Genomic DNA, 16,703 nt, shown 5'->3' with positions numbered 1-16,703 from the left:
CTATACATAGTGATGTTCGTTTTCAGTTTCAAACTCTGGCCGAAAGACCTTTCGAATGAGTCCAAGTTTGGCCCGTTTGGAGAAACTTGTGCCTTAACCCTAACCCTAACCCTAACACCTAGGGTTAGGGTTAGGGTTAACTTTTAAAGTCTCATAACTCGAGAACAAAGCACGATATTTGAAATCGTTTTCAGTTTCAAACTCCTGGCCGAAAGACCTTTCGAATGAGTCCAAGTTTGGCCCGTTTGGAGAAACATGTGCCTTAACCCTAACCCTAACCCTAACACCTAGGGTTAGGGTTAGGGTTAACTTTTAAAGTCTCATAACTCGAGAACAAAGTACGATATTTGAAATCCGTTTCAGTTTCAAACTCCTGGCCGAAAGACCTTTCGAATGAGTCCAAGTTTTCCCCGTTTTGAGATACTTGTGCCTTAACCCTAACCCTAACCCTAACACCTAGGGTTAGGGTTAGGGTTAACTTTTAAAGTCTCATAACTCGAGAACAAAGTACGGATATTTGAAATCCGTTTTCAGTTTCAAACTCCTGGCCGAAAGACCTTTCGAATGAGTCCAAGTTTGGCCCGTTTGGAGAAACTTGTGCCTTAACCCTAACCCTAACACCTAGGGTTAGGGTTAGGGTTAACTTTTAAAGTCTCATAACTCGAGAACAAAGCACGATATTTGAAATCCGTTTTCAGTTTCAAACTCCTGGCCGAAAGACCTTTCGAATGAGTCCAAGTTTGGCCCGTTTGGAGAAACTTGTGCCTTAACCCTAACCCTAACCCTAACACCTAGGGTTAGGGTTAGGGTTAACTTTTAAGTCTCATAACTCGAGAACAAAGCACGATATTTGCAATCCGTTTTCAGTTTCAAACTCCTGGCCGAAAGACCTTTCGAATGAGTCCAAGTTTGGCCCGTTTGGAGAAACTTGTGCCTTAACCCTAACCCTAACCCTAACACCTAGGGTTAGGGTTAGGGTTAACTTTTAAAGTCTCATAACTCGAGAACAAAGCACGATATTTGAAATCCGTTTTCAGTTTCAAACTCCTGGCCGAAAGACCTTTCGAATGAGTCCAAGTTTGGCCCGTTTGGAGAAACTTGTGCCTTAACCCTAACCCTAACCCTAACACCTAGGGTTAGGGTTAGGGTTAACTTTTAAAGTCTCATAACTCGAGAACAAAGCACGATATTTGAAATCCGTTTTCAGTTTCAAACTCCTGGCCGAAAGACCTTTCGAATGAGTCCAAGTTTGGCCCGTTTGGAGAAACTTGTGCCTTAACCCTAACCCTAACCCTAACACCTAGGGTTAGGGTTAGGGTTAACTTTTAAAGTCTCATAACTCGAGAACAAAGCACGATATTTGAAATCCGTTTTCAGTTTCAAACTCCTGGCCGAAAGACCTTTCGAATGAGTCCCAAGTTTGGCCCGTTTGGAGAAACTTGTGCCTTAACCCTAACCCTAACCTAACACCTAGGGTTAGGGTTAGGGTTAACTTTTAAAGTCTCATAACTCGAGAACAAAGCACGATATTTGAAATCCGTTTTCAGTTTCAAACTCCTGGCCGAAAGACCTTTCGAATGAGTCCAAGTTTGGCCCGTTTGGAGAAACTTGTGCCTTAACCCTAACCCTAACCCCTAACACCTAGGGTTAGGGTTAGGGTTAACTTTTAAAGTCTCATAACTCGAGAACAAAGCACGATATTTGAAATCCGTTTTCAGTTTCAAACTCCTGGCCGAAAGACCTTTCGAATGAGTCCAAGTTTGGCCCGTTTGGAGAAACTTGTGCCTTAAACCCTAACCCTAACCCTAACACCTAGGGTTAGGGTGGTTAACTTTTAAAGTCTCATAACTCGAGAACAAAGCACGATATTTGAAATCCGTTTTCAGTTTCAAACTCCTGGCCGAAAGACCTTTCGAATGAGTCCAAGTTTGGCCCGTTTGGAGAAACTTGTGCCTTAACCCTAACCCTAATACCCTAACACCTAGGGTTAGGGTTAGGGTTAACTTTTAAAGTCTCATAACTCGAGAACAAAGCACGATATTTGAAATCCGTTTTCAGTTTCAAACTCCTGGCCGAAAGACCTTTCGAATGAGTCCAAGTTTGGCCCGTTTGGAGAAACTTGTGCCTTAACCCTACCTAACCCTAACACCTAGGGTTAGGGTTAGGGTTAACTTTTAAAGTCTCATAACTCGAGAACAAAGCACGATATTTGAAATCCGTTTTCAGTTTCAAACTCCTGGCCGAAAGACCTTTCGAATGAGTCCAAGTTTGGCCCGTTTGGAGAAACTTGTGCCTTAACCCTAACCCTAACCCTAACACCTAGGGTTAGGGTTAGGGTTAACTTTTAAAGTCTCATAACTCGAGAACGAAAGCACGATATTTGAATTCCGTTTTCAGTTTCAAACTCCTGGCCGAAAGACCTTTCGAATGAGTCCAAGTTTGGCCCGTTTGGAGAAACTTGTGCCTTAACCCTAACCCTAACCCTAACACCTAGGGTTAGGGTTAGGGTTAACTTTTAAAGTCTCATAACTCGAGAACAAAGCACGATATTTGAAATCCGTTTTCAGTTTCAAACTCCTGGCCGAAAGACCTTTCGAATGAGTCCAAGTTTGGCCCGTTTGGAGAAACTTGTGCCTTAACCCTAACCCTAACCCTAACACCTAGGGTTAGGGTTAGGGTTAACTTTTAAAGTCTCATAACTCGAGAACAAAGCACGATATTTGAAATCCGTTTTCAGTTTCAAACTCCTGGCCGATAAGACCTTTCGAATGAGTCCAAGTTTGGCCCGTTTGGAGAAACATGTGCCTTAACCCTAACCCTAACCCTAACACCTAGGGTTAGGGTTAGGGTTAACTTTAAAGTCTCATAACTCGAGAACAAAGCACGATATTTGAAATCCGTTTTCAGTTTCAAACTCCTGGCCGAAAGACCTTTCGAATGAGTCCAAGTTTGGCCCGTTTGGAGAAACTTGTGCCTTAACCCTAACCCTAACCCTAACACCTAGGGTTAGGGTTAGGGTTAACTTTTAAAGTCTCATAACTCGAGAACAAAGCACGATATTTGCAATCCGTTTTCAGTTTCAAACTCCCTGGCCGAAAGACCTTTCGAATGAGTCCAAGTTTGGCCCGTTTGGAGAAACTTGTGCCCTAACCCTAACCCCTAACACCTAGGGTTAGGGTTAGGGTTAACTTTTAAAGTCTCATAACTCGAGAACAAAGCACGATATTTGAAATCCGTTTTCAGTTTCAAACTCCTGGCCGAAAGACCTTTCGAATGAGTCCAAGTTTGGCCCGTTTGGAGAAACTTGTGCCTTAACCCTAACCCTAACCCTAACACCTAGGGTTAGGGTTAGGGTTAACTTTTAAAGTCTCATAACTCGAGAACGAAGCACGATATTTGAATTCCGTTTTCAGTTTCAAACTCCTGGCCGAAAGACCTTTCGAATGAGTCCAAGTTTGGCCCGTTTGGAGAAACTTGTGCCTTAACCCTAACCCTAACCCTAACACCTAGGGTTAGGGTTAGGGTTAACTTTTAAAGTCTCATAACTCGAGAACAAAGCACGATATTTGAAATCCGTTTTCAGTTTCAAACTCCTGGCCGAAAGACCTTTCGAATGAGTCCAAGTTTGGCCCGTTTGGAGAAACTTGTGCCTTAACCCTAACCCTAACCCTAACACCTAGGGTTAGGGTTAGGGTTAACTTTTAAAGTCTCATAACTCGAGAACAAAGCACGATATTTGAAATCCGTTTTCAGTTTCAAACTCCTGGCCGAAAGACCTTTCGAATGAGTCCAAGTTTGGCCCGTTTGGAGAAACATGTGCCTTAACCCTAACCCTAACCCTAACACCTAGGGTTAGGGTTAGGGTTAACTTTTAAAGTCTCATAACTCGAGAACAAAGTACGATATTTGAAATCCGTTTTCAGTTTCAAACTCCTGGCCGAAAGACCTTTCGAATGAGTCCAAGTTTTTCCCGTTTTGAGATACTTGTGCCTTAACCCTAACCCTAACCCTAACACCTAGGGTTAGGGTTAGGGTTAACTTTTAAAGTCTCATAACTCGAGAACAAAGTACGATATTTGAAATCCGTTTTCAGTTTCAAACTCCTGGCCGAAAGACCTTTCGAATGAGTCCAAGTTTTGCCCGTTTTGGAGAAACTTGTGCCTTAACCCCTAACCCTAACACCTAGGGTTAGGGTTAGGGTTAACTTTTAAAGTCTCATAACTCGAGAACAAAGCACGATATTTGAAATCCGTTTTCAGTTTCAAACTCCTGGCCGAAAGACCTTTCGAATGAGTCCCAAGTTTGGCCCGTTTGGAGAAACTTGTGCCTTAACCCTAACCCTAACCCTAACACCTAGGGTTAGGGTTAGGGTTAACTTTTAAAGTCTCATAACTCGAGAACAAAGCACGATATTTGCAATCCGTTTTCAGTTTCAAACTCCTGGCCGAAAGACCTTTCGAATGAGTCCAAGTTTGGCCCGTTTGGAGAAACTTGTGCCTTAACCCTAACCCTAACCCTAACACCTAGGGTTAGGGTTAGGGTTAACTTTTAAAGTCTCATAACTCGAGAACGAAGCACGATATTTGAATTCCGTTTTCAGTTTCAAACTCCTGGCCGAAAGACCTTTCGAATGAGTCCAAGTTTGGCCCGTTTGGAGAAACTTGTGCCTTAACCCTAACCCTAACCCTAACACCTAGGGTTAGGGTTAGGGTTAACTTTTAAAGTCTCATAACTCGAGAACAAAGCACGATATTTGAAATCCGTTTTCAGTTTCAAACTCCTGGCCGAAAGACCTTTCGAATGAGTCCAAGTTTGGCCCGTTTTGGAGAAACTTGTGCCTTAACCCTAACCCTAACCCTAACACCTAGGGTTAGGGTTAGGGTTAACTTTTAAAGTCTCATAACTCGAGAACAAAGCACGATATTTGAAATCCGTTTTCAGTTTCAAACTCCTGGCCGAAAGACCTTTCGAATGAGTCCAAGTTTGGCCCGTTTGGAGAAACATGTGCCTTAACCCTAACCCTAACCCTAACACCTAGGGTTAGGGTTAGGGTTAACTTTTAAAGTCTCATAACTCGAGAACAAAGTACGATATTTGAAATCCGTTTTCAGTTTCAAACTCCTGGCCGAAAGACCTTTCGAATGAGTCCAAGTTTTTCCCGTTTTGAGATACTTGTGCCTTAACCCTAACCCTAACCCTAACACCTAGGGTTAGGGTTAGGGTTAACTTTTAAAGTCTCATAACTCGAGAACAAAGTACGATATTTGAAATCCGTTTTCAGTTTCAAACTCCTGCCGAAAGACCTTTCGAATGAGTCCAAGTTTTGCCCGTTTGGAGAAACTTGTGCCTTAACCCTAACCCTAACACCTAGGGTTAGGGTTAGGGTTAACTTTTAAAGTCTCATAACTCGAGAACAAAGCACGATATTTGAAATCCGTTTTCAGTTTCAAACTCCTGGCCGAAAGACCTTTCGAATGAGTCCAAGTTTGGCCCGTTTGGAGAAACTTGTGCCTTAACCCTAACCCTAACCCTAACACCTAGGGTTAGGGTTAGGGTTAACTTTTAAAGTCTCATAACTCGAGAACAAAGCACGATATTTGCAATCCGTTTTCAGTTTCAAACTCCTGGCCGAAAGACCTTTCGAATGAGTCCAAGTTTGGCCCGTTTGGAGAAACTTGTGCCTTAACCCTAACCCTAACCCTAACACCTAGGGTTAGGGTTAGGGTTAACTTTTAAAGTCTCATAACTCGAGAACAAAGCACGATATTTGAAATCCGTTTTCAGTTTCAAACTCCTGGCCGAAAGACCTTTCGAATGAGTCCAAGTTTGGCCCGTTTGGAGAAACTTGTGCCTTAACCCTAACCCTAACCCTAACACCTAGGGTTAGGGTTAGGGTTAACTTTTAAAGTCACATAACTCGAGAACAAAGCAAGATATTTGAAATCCGTTTTCAGTTTCAAACTCCTGGCCGAAAGACCTTTCGAATGAGTCCAAGTTTGGCCCGTTTGGAGAATCTTGTGCCTTAACCCTAACCCTAACCCTAACACCTAGGGTTAGGGTTAGGGTTAACTTTTAAAGTCTCATAACTCGAGAACAAAGCACGATATTTGAAATCCGTTTTCAGTTTCAAACTCCTGGCCGAAAGACCTTTCGAATGAGTCCAAGTTTGGCCCTTTTGGAGAAACTTGTGCCTTAACCCTAACCCTAACCCTAACACCTAGGGTTAGGGTTAGGGTTAACTTTTAAAGTCTCATAACTCGAGAACAAAGCACGATATTTGAAATCCGTTTTCAGTTTCAAACTCCTGGCCGAAAGACCTTTCGAATGAGTCCAAGTTTGGCCCGTTTGGAGAAACTTGTGCCTTAACCCTAACCCTAACCCTAACACCTAGGGTTAGGGTTAGGGTTAACTTTTAAAGTCTCATAACTCGAGAACAAAGCACGATATTTGAAATCCGTTTTCAGTTTCAAACTCCTGGCCGAAAGACCTTTCGAATGAGTCCAAGTTTGGCCCGTTTGGAGAAACTTGTGCCTTAACCCTAACCCTAACCCTAACACCTAGGGTTAGGGTTAACTTTTAAAGTCTCATAACTCGAGAACAAAGTACGATATTTGAAATCCGTTTTCAGTTTCAAACTCCTGGCCGAAAGACCTTTCGAATGAGTCCAAGTTTTGCCCGTTTGGAGAAACTTGTGCCTTAACCCTAACCCACTAACACCTAGGGTTAGGGTTAGGGTTAACTTTTAAAGTCTCATAACTCGAGAACAAAGCACGATATTTGAAATCCGTTTTCAGTTTCAAACTCCTGGCCGAAAGACCTTTCGAATGAGTCCAAGTTTGGCCCGTTTGGAGAAACTTGTGCCTTAACCCTAACCCTAACCCTAACACCTAGGGTTAGGGTTAGGGTTAACTTTTAAAGTCTCATAACTCGAGAACAAAGCACGATATTTGCAATCCGTTTTCAGTTTCAAACTCCTGGCCGAAAGACCTTTCGAATGAGTCCAAGTTTGGCCCGTTTGGAGAAACTTGTGCCTTAACCCTAACCCTAACCCTAACACCTAGGGTTAGGGTTAGGGTTAACTTTTAAAGTCTCATAACTCGAGAACGAAGCACGATATTTGAATCCGTTTTCAGTTTCAAACTCCTGGCCGAAAGACCTTTCGAATGAGTCCAAGTTTGGCCCGTTTGGAGAAACTTGTGCCTTAACCCTAACCCTAACCCTAACACCTAGGGTTAGGGTTAGGGTTAACTTTTAAAGTCTCATAACTCGAGAACAAAGCACGATATTTGAAATCCGTTTTCAGTTTCAAACTCCTGGCCGAAAGACCTTTCGAATGAGTCCAAGTTTGGCCCGTTTGGAGAAACTTGTGCCTTAACCCTAACCCTAACCCTAACACCTAGGGTTAGGGTTAGGGTTAACTTTTAAAGTCTCATAACTCGAGAACAAAGCACGATATTTGAAATCCGTTTTCAGTTTCAAACTCCTGGCCGAAAGACCTTTCGAATGAGTCCAAGTTTGGCCCGTTTGGAGAAACATGTGCCTTAACCCTAACCCTAACCCTAACACCTAGGGTTAGGGTTAGGGTTAACTTTTAAAGTCTCATAACTCGAGAACAAAGTACGATATTTGAAATCCGTTTTCAGTTTCAAACTCCTGGCCGAAAGACCTTTCGAATGAGTCCAAGTTTTTCCCGTTTTGAGATACTTGTGCCTTAACCCTAACCCTAACCCTAACACCTAGGGTTAGGGTTAGGGTTAACTTTTAAAGTCTCATAACTCGAGAACAAAGTACGATATTTGAAATCCGTTTTCAGTTTCAAACTCCTGGCCGAAAGACCTTTCGAATGAGTCCAAGTTTTGCCCGTTTGGAGAAACTTGTGCCTTAACCCCTAACCCTAACACCTAGGGTTAGGGTTAGGGTTAACTTTTAAAGTCTCATAACTCGAGAACAAAGCACGATATTTGAAATCCGTTTTCAGTTCAAACTCCTGGCCGAAAGACCTTTCGAATGAGTCCAAGTTTGGCCCGTTTGGAGAAACTTGTGCCTTAACCCTAACCCTAACCCTAACACCTAGGGTTAGGGTTAGGGTTAACTTTTAAAGTCTCATAACTCGAGAACAAAGCACGATATTTGCAATCCGTTTTCAGTTTCAAACTCCTGGCCGAAAGACCTTTCGAATGAGTCCAAGTTTGGCCCGTTTGGAGAAACTTGTGCCTTAACCCTAACCCTAACCCTAACACCTAGGGTTAGGGTTAGGGTTAACTTTTAAAGTCTCATAACTCGAGAACAAAGCACGATATTTGAAATCCGTTTTCAGTTTCAAACTCCTGGCCGAAAGACCTTTCGAATGAGTCCAAGTTTGGCCCGTTTGGAGAAACTTGTGCCTTAACCCTAACCCTAACCCTAACACCTAGGGTTAGGGTTAGGGTTAACTTTTAAAGTCTCATAACTCGAGAACAAAGCACGATATTTGAAATCCGTTTTCAGTTTCAAACTCCTGGCCGAAAGACCTTTTCGAATGAGTCCAAGTTTGGCCCGTTTGGAGAAACATGTGCCTTAACCCTAACCCTAACCCTAACACCTAGGGTTAGGGTTAGGGTTAACTTTTAAAGTCTCATAACTCGAGAACAAAGTACGATATTTGAAATCCGTTTTCAGTTTCAAACTCCTGGCCGAAAGACCTTTCGAATGAGTCCAAGTTTTTCCCGTTTTGAGATACTTGTGCCTTAACCCTAACCCTAACCCTAACACCTAGGGTTAGGGTTAGGGTTAACTTTTAAAGTCTCATAACTCGAGAACAAAGTACGATATTTGAAATCCGTTTTCAGTTTCAAACTCCTGGCCGAAAGACCTTTCGAATGAGTCCAAGTTTGGCCCGTTTGGAGAAACTTGTGCCTTAACCCTAACCCTAACACCTAGGGTTAGGGTTAGGGTTAACTTTTAAGTCTCATAACTCGAGAACAAAGCACGATATTTGAAATCCGTTTTCAGTTTCAAACTCCTGGCCGAAAGACCTTTCGAATGAGTCCAAGTTTTGGCCCGTTTGGAGAAACTTGTGCCTTAACCCTAACCCTAACCCTAACACCTAGGGTTAGGGTTAGGGTTAACTTTTAAAGTCTCATAACTCGAGGAACAAAGCACGATATTTGCAATCCGTTTTCAGTTTCAAACTCCTGGCCGAAAGACCTTTCGAATGAGTCCAAGTTTGGCCCGTTTGGAGAAACTTGTGCCTTAACCCTAACCCTAACCCTAACACCTAGGGTTAGGGTTAGGGTTAACTTTTAAAGTCTCATAACTCGAGAACAAAGCACGATATTTGAAATCCGTTTTCAGTTTCAAACTCCTGGCCGAAAGACCTTTCGAATGAGTCCAAGTTTGGCCCGTTTGGAGAAACTTGTGCCTTAACCCTAACCCTAACCCTAACACCTAGGGTTAGGGTTAGGGTTAACTTTAAAGTCACATAACTCGAGAACAAAGCAAGATATTTGAAATCCGTTTTCAGTTTCAAACTCCTGGCCGAAAGACCTTTCGAATGAGTCCAAGTTTGGCCCGTTTGGAGAATCTTGTGCCTTAACCCTAACCCTAACCCTAACACCTAGGGTTAGGGTTAGGGTTAACTTTTAAAGTCTCATAACTCGAGAACAAAGCACGATATTTGAAATCCGTTTTCAGTTTCAAACTCCTGGCCGAAAGACCTTTCGAATGAGTCCAAGTTTGGCCCGTTTGGAGAAACTTGTGCCTTAACCCTAACCCTAACCCTAACACCTAGGGTTAGGGTTAGGGTTAACTTTTAAAGTCTCATAACTCGAGAACAAAGCACGATATTTGAAATCCGTTTTCAGTTTCAAACTCCTGGCCGAAAGACCTTTCGAATGAGTCCAAGTTTGGCCCGTTTGGAGAAACTTGTGCCTTAACCCTAACCCTAACCCTAACACCTAGGGTTAGGGTTAGGGTTAACTTTTAAAGTCTCATAACTCGAGAACAAAGTACGATATTTGAAATCCGTTTTCAGTTTCAAACTCCTGGCCGAAAGACCTTTCGAATGAGTCCAAGTTTGGCCCGTTTGGAGAAACTTGTGCCTTAACCCTAACCCTAACCCCTAACACCTAGGGTTAGGGTTAGGGTTAACTTTTAAAGTCTCATAACTCGAGAACAAAGCACGATATTTGAATTCCGTTTTCAGTTTCAAACTCCTGGCCGAAAGACCTTCCGAATGAGTCCAAGTTTGGCCCGTTTGGAGAAACTTGTGCCTTAACCCTAACCCTAACCCTAACACCTAGGGTTAGGGTTAGGGTTAACTTTTAAAGTCTCATAACTCGAGAACAAAGTACGATATTTGAAATCCGTTTTCAGTTTCAAACTCCTGGCCGAAAGACCTTTCGAATGAGTCCAAGTTTTTCCCGTTTTGAGATACTTGTGCCTTAACCCTAACCCTAACCCTAACACCTAGGGTTAGGGTTAACTTTTAAAGTCTCATAACTCGAGAACAAAGTACGATATTTGAAATCCGTTTTCAGTTTCAAACTCCTGGCCGAAAGACCTTTCGAATGAGTCCAAGTTTTGCCCGTTTGGAGAAACTTGTGCCTTAACCCTAACCCTAACACCTAGGGTTAGGGTTAGGGTTAACTTTTAAAGTCTCATAACTCGAGAACAAAGCACGATATTTGAAATCCGTTTTCAGTTTCAAACTCCTGGCCGAAAGACCTTTCGAATGAGTCCAAGTTTGGCCCGTTTGGAGAAACTTGTGCCTTAACCCTAACCCTAACCCTAACACCTAGGGTTAGGGGTTAGGGGTTAACTTTTAAAGTCTCATAACTCGAGAACAAAGCACGATATTTGCAATCCGTTTTCAGTTTCAAAACTCCTGGCCGAAAGACCTTTCGAATGAGTCCAAGTTTGGCCCGTTTGGAGAAACTTGTGCCTTAACCCTAACCCTAACCCTAACACCTAGGGTTAGGGTTAGGGTTAACTTTTAAAGTCTCATAACTCGAGAACAAAGCACGATATTTGAAATCCGTTTTCAGTTTCAAACTCCTGGCCGAAAGACCTTTCGAATGAGTCCAAGTTTGGCCCGTTTGGAGAAACTTGTGCCTTAACCCTAACCCTAACCCTAACACCTAGGGTTAGGGTTAGGGTTAACTTTTAAAGTCACATAACTCGAGAACAAAGCAAGATATTTGAAATCCGTTTTCAGTTTCAACTCCTGGCCGAAAGACCTTTCGAATGAGTCCAAGTTTGGCCCGTTTGGAGAATCTTGTGCCTTAACCCTAACCCTAACCCTAACACCTAGGGTTAGGGTTAGGGTTAACTTTTAAAGTCTCATAACTCGAGAACAAAGCACGATATTTGAAATCCGTTTTCAGTTTCAAACTCCTGGCCGAAAGACCCTTTCGAATGAGTCCAAGTTTGGCCCGTTTGGAGAAACTTGTGCCTTAACCCTAACCCTAACCCTAACACCTAGGGTTAGGGTTAGGGTTAACTTTTAAAGTCTCATAACTCGAGAACAAAGCACGATATTTGAAATCCGTTTTCAGTTTCAAACTCCTGGCCGAAAGACCTTTCGAATGAGTCCAAGTTTGGCCCGTTTGGAGAAACTTGTGCCTTAACCCTAACCCTAACCCTAACACCTAGGGTTAGGGTTAGGGTTAACTTTTAAAGTCTCATAACTCGAGAACAAAGTACGATATTTGAAATCCGTTTTCAGTTTCAAACTCCTGGCCGAAAGACCTTTCGAATGAGTCCAAGTTTGGCCCGTTTGGAGAAACTTGTGCCTTAACCCTAACCCTAACCCTTACACCTAGGGTTAGGGTTAGGGTTAACTTTTAAAGTCTCATAACTCGAGAACAAAGCACGATATTTGACATCCGTTTTCAGTTTCAAACTCCTGACCGAAAGACCTTTCGAATGAGTCCAAGTTTGGCCCGTTTGGAGAAACTTGTGCCTTAACCCTAACCCTAACCCTAACACCTAGGGTTAGGGTTAGGGTTAACTTTTAAAGTCTCATAACTCGAGAACAAAGCACGATATTTGAAATCCGTTTTCAGTTTCAAACTCCTGGCCGAAAGACCTTTCGAATGAGTCCAAGTTTGGCCCGTTTGGAGAAACTTGTGCCTTAACCCTAACCCTAACCCTAACACCTAGGGTTAGGGTTAGGGTTAACTTTTAAAGTCTCATAACTCGAGAACAAAGCACGATATTTGAAATCCGTTTTCAGTTTCAAACTCCTGGCCGAAAGACCTTTCGAATGAGTCCAAGTTTGGCCCGTTTAAAGAAACTTGTGCCTTAACCCTAACCCTAACCCTAACACCTAGGGTTAGGGTTAGGGTTAACTTTTAAAGTCTCATAACTCGAGAACAAAGCACGATATTTGAAATCCGTTTTCAGTTTCAAACTCCTGGCCGAAAGACCTTTCGAATGAGTCCAAGTTTGTCCCGTTTGGAGAAACTTGTGCCTTAACCCTAACCCTAACACCTAGGGTTAGGGTTAGGGTTAACTTTTAAAGTCTCATAACTCGAGAACAAAGCACGATATTTGACATCCGTTTTCAGTTTCAAACTCCTGGTCGAAAGACCTTTCGAATGAGTCCAAGTTTGGCCCGTTTGGAGAAACTTGTGCCTTAACCCTAACCCTAACCCTAACACCTAGGGTTAGGGTTAGGGTTAACTTTTAAAGTCTCATAACTCGAGAACAAAGCACGATATTTGAAATCCGTTTTCAGTTTCAAACTCCTGGCCGAAAGACCTTTCGAATGACTCCAAGTTTGGCCCGTTTGGAGAAACTTGTGCCTTAACCCTAACCCTAACCCTTACACCTAGGGTTAGGGTTAGGGTTAACTTTTAAAGTCTCATAACTCGAGAACAAAGCACGATATTTGACATCCGTTTTCAGTTTCAAACTCCTGGCCGAAAGACCTTTCGAATGAGTCCAAGTTTGGCCCGTTTGGAGAAACTTGTGCCTTAACCCTAACCCTAACCCTAACACCTAGGGTTAGGGTTAGGGTTAACTTTTAAAGTCTCATAACTCGAGAACAAAGCACGATATTTGAAATCCGTTTTCAGTTTCAAACTCCTGGCCGAAAGACCTTTCGAATGAGTCCAAGTTTGGCCTGTTTGGAGAAATTTGTGCCTTAACCCTTACCCTAACCCTAACACCTAGGGTTAGGGTTAGGGTTAACTTTTAAAGTCTCATAACTCGAGAACAAAGCACGATATTTGAAATCCGATTTCAGTTTTAAACTCCTGGCCGAAAGACCTTTCGAATGAGTCCAAGTTTGGCCCGTTTGGAGAAACTTGTGCCTTAACCCTAACCCTAACCCTAACATCTAGGGTTAGGGTTAGGGTTAACTTTTAAAGTCTCATAACTCGAGAACAAAGCACGATATTTGAAATCCGTTTTCAGTTTCAAACTCCTGGCCGAAAGACCTTTCGAATGAGTCCAAGTTTGGCCCGTTTGGAGAAACTTGTGCCTTAACCCTAACCCTAACCCTAACACCTAGGGTTAGGGTTAGGGTTAACTTTTAAAGTCTCATAACTCGAGAACAAAGCACGATATTTGAAATCCGTTTTCAGTTTCAAACTCCTGGCCAAAAGACCTTTCGAATGAGTCCAAGTTTGGCCCGTTTGGAGAAACTTGTGCCTTAACCCTAACCCTAACCCTAACACCTAGGGTTAGGGTTAGGGTTAACTTTTAAAGTCTCATAACTCGAGAACAAAGCACGATATTTGAAATCCGTTTTCAGTTTCAAACTCCTGGTCGAAAGACCTTTCGAATGAGTCCAAGTTTGGCCCGTTTGGAGAAACTTGTGCCTTAACCCTAACCCTAACCCTAACACCTAGGGTTAGGGTTAGGGTTAACTTTTAAAGTCTCATAACTCGAGAACAAAGCACGATATTTGAAATCCGTTTTCAGTTTCAAACTCCTGGCCGAAAGACCTTTCGAATGAGTCCAAGTTTGGCCCGTTTGGAGAAACTTGTGCCTTAACCCTAACCCTAACACCTAGGGTTAGGGTTAGGGTTAACTTTTAAAGTCTCATAACTCGAGAACAAAGCACGATATTTGACATCCGTTTTCAGTTTCAAACTCCTGGCCGAAAGACCTTTCGAATGAGTCCAAGTTTGGCCCGTTTGGAGAAATTTGTGCCTTAACCCTTACCCTAACACCTAGGGTTAGGGTTAGGGTTAACTTTTAAAGTCTCATAACTCGAGAACAAAGCACGATATTTGAAATCCGTTTTCAGTTTCAAACTCCTGGCCGAAAGACCTTTCGAATGAGTCCAAGTTTGGCCCGTTTGGAGAAACTTGTGCCTTAACCCTAACCCTAACCCTAACACCTAGGGTTAGGGTTAGGGTTAACTTTTAAAGTCTCATAACTCGAGAACAAAGCACGATATTTGAAATCCGTTTTCAGTTTCAAACTCCTGGCCAAAAGACCTTTCGAATGAGTCCAAGTTTGGCCCGTTTGGAGAAACTTGTGCCTTAACCCTAACCCTAACCCTAACACCTAGGGTTAGGGTTAGGGTTAACTTTTAAAGTCTCATAACTCGAGAACAAAGCACGATATTTGAAATCCGTTTTCAGTTTCAAACTCCTGGTCGAAAGACCTTTCGAATGAGTCCAAGTTTGGCCCGTTTGGAGAAACTTGTGCCTTAACCCTAACCCTAACCCTTACACCTAGGGTTAGGGTTAGGGTTAACTTTTAAAGTCTCATAACTCGAGAACAAAGCACGATATTTGACATCCGTTTTCAGTTTCAAACTCCTGACCGAAAGACCTTTCGAATGAGTCCAAGTTTGGCCCGTTTGGAGAAACTTGTGCCTTAACCCTAACCCTAACCCTAACACCTAGGGTTAGGGTTAGGGTTAACTTTTAAAGTCTCATAACTCGAGAACAAAGCACGATATTTGAAATCCGTTTTCAGTTTCAAACTCCTGGCCGAAAGACCTTTCGAATGAGTCCAAGTTTGTCCCGTTTGGAGAAACTTGTGCCTTAACCCTAACCCTAACACCTAGGGTTAGGGTTAACTTTTAAAGTCTCATAACTCGAGAACAAAACACGATATTTGAAATCCGTTTTCAGTTTCAAACTCCTGGCCGAAAGACCTTTCGAATGAGTCCAAGTTTGGCCCGTTTGGAGAAACTTGTGCCTTAACCCTAACCCTAACCCTAACACCTAGGGTTAGGGTTAGGGTTAACTTTTAAAGTCTCATAACTCGAGAACAAAGCACGATATTTGACATCCGTTTTCAGTTTCAAACTCCTGGTCGAAAGACCTTTCGAATGAGTCCAAGTTTGGCCCGTTTGGAGAAACTTGTGCCTTAACCCTAACCCTAACACCTAGGGTTAGGGTTAGGGTTAACTTTTAAAGTCTCATAACTCGAGAACAAAGCACGATATTTGAAATCCGTTTTCAGTTTCAAACTCCTGGCCGAAAGACCTTTCGAATGAGTCCAAGTTTGGCCCGTTTGGAAAAACTTGTGCCTTAACCCTAACCCTAACCCTTACACCTAGGGTTAGGGTTAGGGTTAACTTTTAAAGTCTCATAACTCGAGAACAAAGCACGATATTTGAAATCCGTTTTCAGTTTCAAACTCCTGGCCGAAAGACCTTTCGAATGAGTCCAAGTTTGGCCCGTTTGGAGAAACTTGTGCCTTAACCCTAACCCTAACCCTAACACCTAGGGTTAGGGTTAGGGTTAACTTTTAAAGTCTCATAACTCGAGAACAAAGCACGATATTTGAAATCCGTTTTCAGTTTCAAACTCCTGGCCGAAAGACCTTTCGAATGAGTCCAAGTTTGGCCCGTTTGGAGAAACTTGTGCCTTAACCCAAACCCTAACCCTTACACCTAGGGTTAGGGTTAGGGTTAACTTTTAAAGTCTCATAACTCGAGAACAAAGCACGATATTTGAAATCCGTTTTCAGTTTCAAACTCCTGGCCGAAAGACCTTTCGAATGAGTCCAAGTTTGGCCCGTTTGGAGAAACTTGTGCCTTAACCCTAACCCTAACCCTAACACCTAGGGTTAGGGTTAGGGTTAACTTTTAAAGTCTCATAACTCGAGAACAAAGTACGATATTTGAAATCCGTTTTCAGTTTCAAACTCCTGGCCGAAAGACCTTTCGAATGAGTCCAAGTTTGGCCCGTTTGGAGAAACTTGTGCCTTAACCCTAACCCTAACCCTTACACCTAGGGTTAGGGTTAGGGTTAACTTTTAAAGTCTCATAACTCGAGAACAAAGCACGATATTTGACATCCGTTTTCAGTTTCAAACTCCTGACCGAAAGACCTTTCGAATGAGTCCAAGTTTGGCCCGTTTGGAGAAACTTGTGCCTTAACCCTAACCCTAACCCTAACACCTAGGGTTAGGGTTAGGGTTAACTTTTAAAGTCTCATAACTCGAGAACAAAGCACGATATTTGAAATCCGTTTTCAGTTTCAAACTCCTGGCCGAAAGACCTTTCGAATGAGTCCAAGTTTGGCCCGTTTGGAGAAACTTGTGCCTTAACCCTAACCCTAACCCTAACACCTAGGGTTAGGGTTAGGGTTAACTTTTAAAGTCTCATAACTCGAGAACAAAGCACGATATTTGAAATCCGTTTTCAGTTTCAAACTCCTGGCCGAAAGACCTTTCGAATGAGTCCAAGTTTGGCCCGTTTGGAGAAACTTGTGCCTTAACCCTAACCCTAACCCTAACACCTAGGGTTAGGG

At 42.7% G+C, this 16,703-nt stretch overlaps 1 protein-coding gene across 2 annotated transcripts in view; it reads right to left on the bottom strand.

The window, feature by feature from the left end:
• The window catches only part of LOC136426046 (elongator complex protein 1-like), a 193,058-nt gene that overhangs the window by 20,015 nt on the left and 156,340 nt on the right, over positions 1 to 16,703 (bottom strand). The gene's annotated exons all lie outside the window — the stretch shown is intronic.

This window comes from Branchiostoma lanceolatum, chromosome 19 (genome assembly GCF_035083965.1).
Source record: "Branchiostoma lanceolatum isolate klBraLanc5 chromosome 19, klBraLanc5.hap2, whole genome shotgun sequence".
Classification (NCBI taxonomy): Eukaryota; Metazoa; Chordata; class Leptocardii; order Amphioxiformes; family Branchiostomatidae; genus Branchiostoma; species Branchiostoma lanceolatum.
Note: the sequence above shows the minus strand (reverse complement) of the source record. Positions and strands in the feature narration are given on the sequence as shown.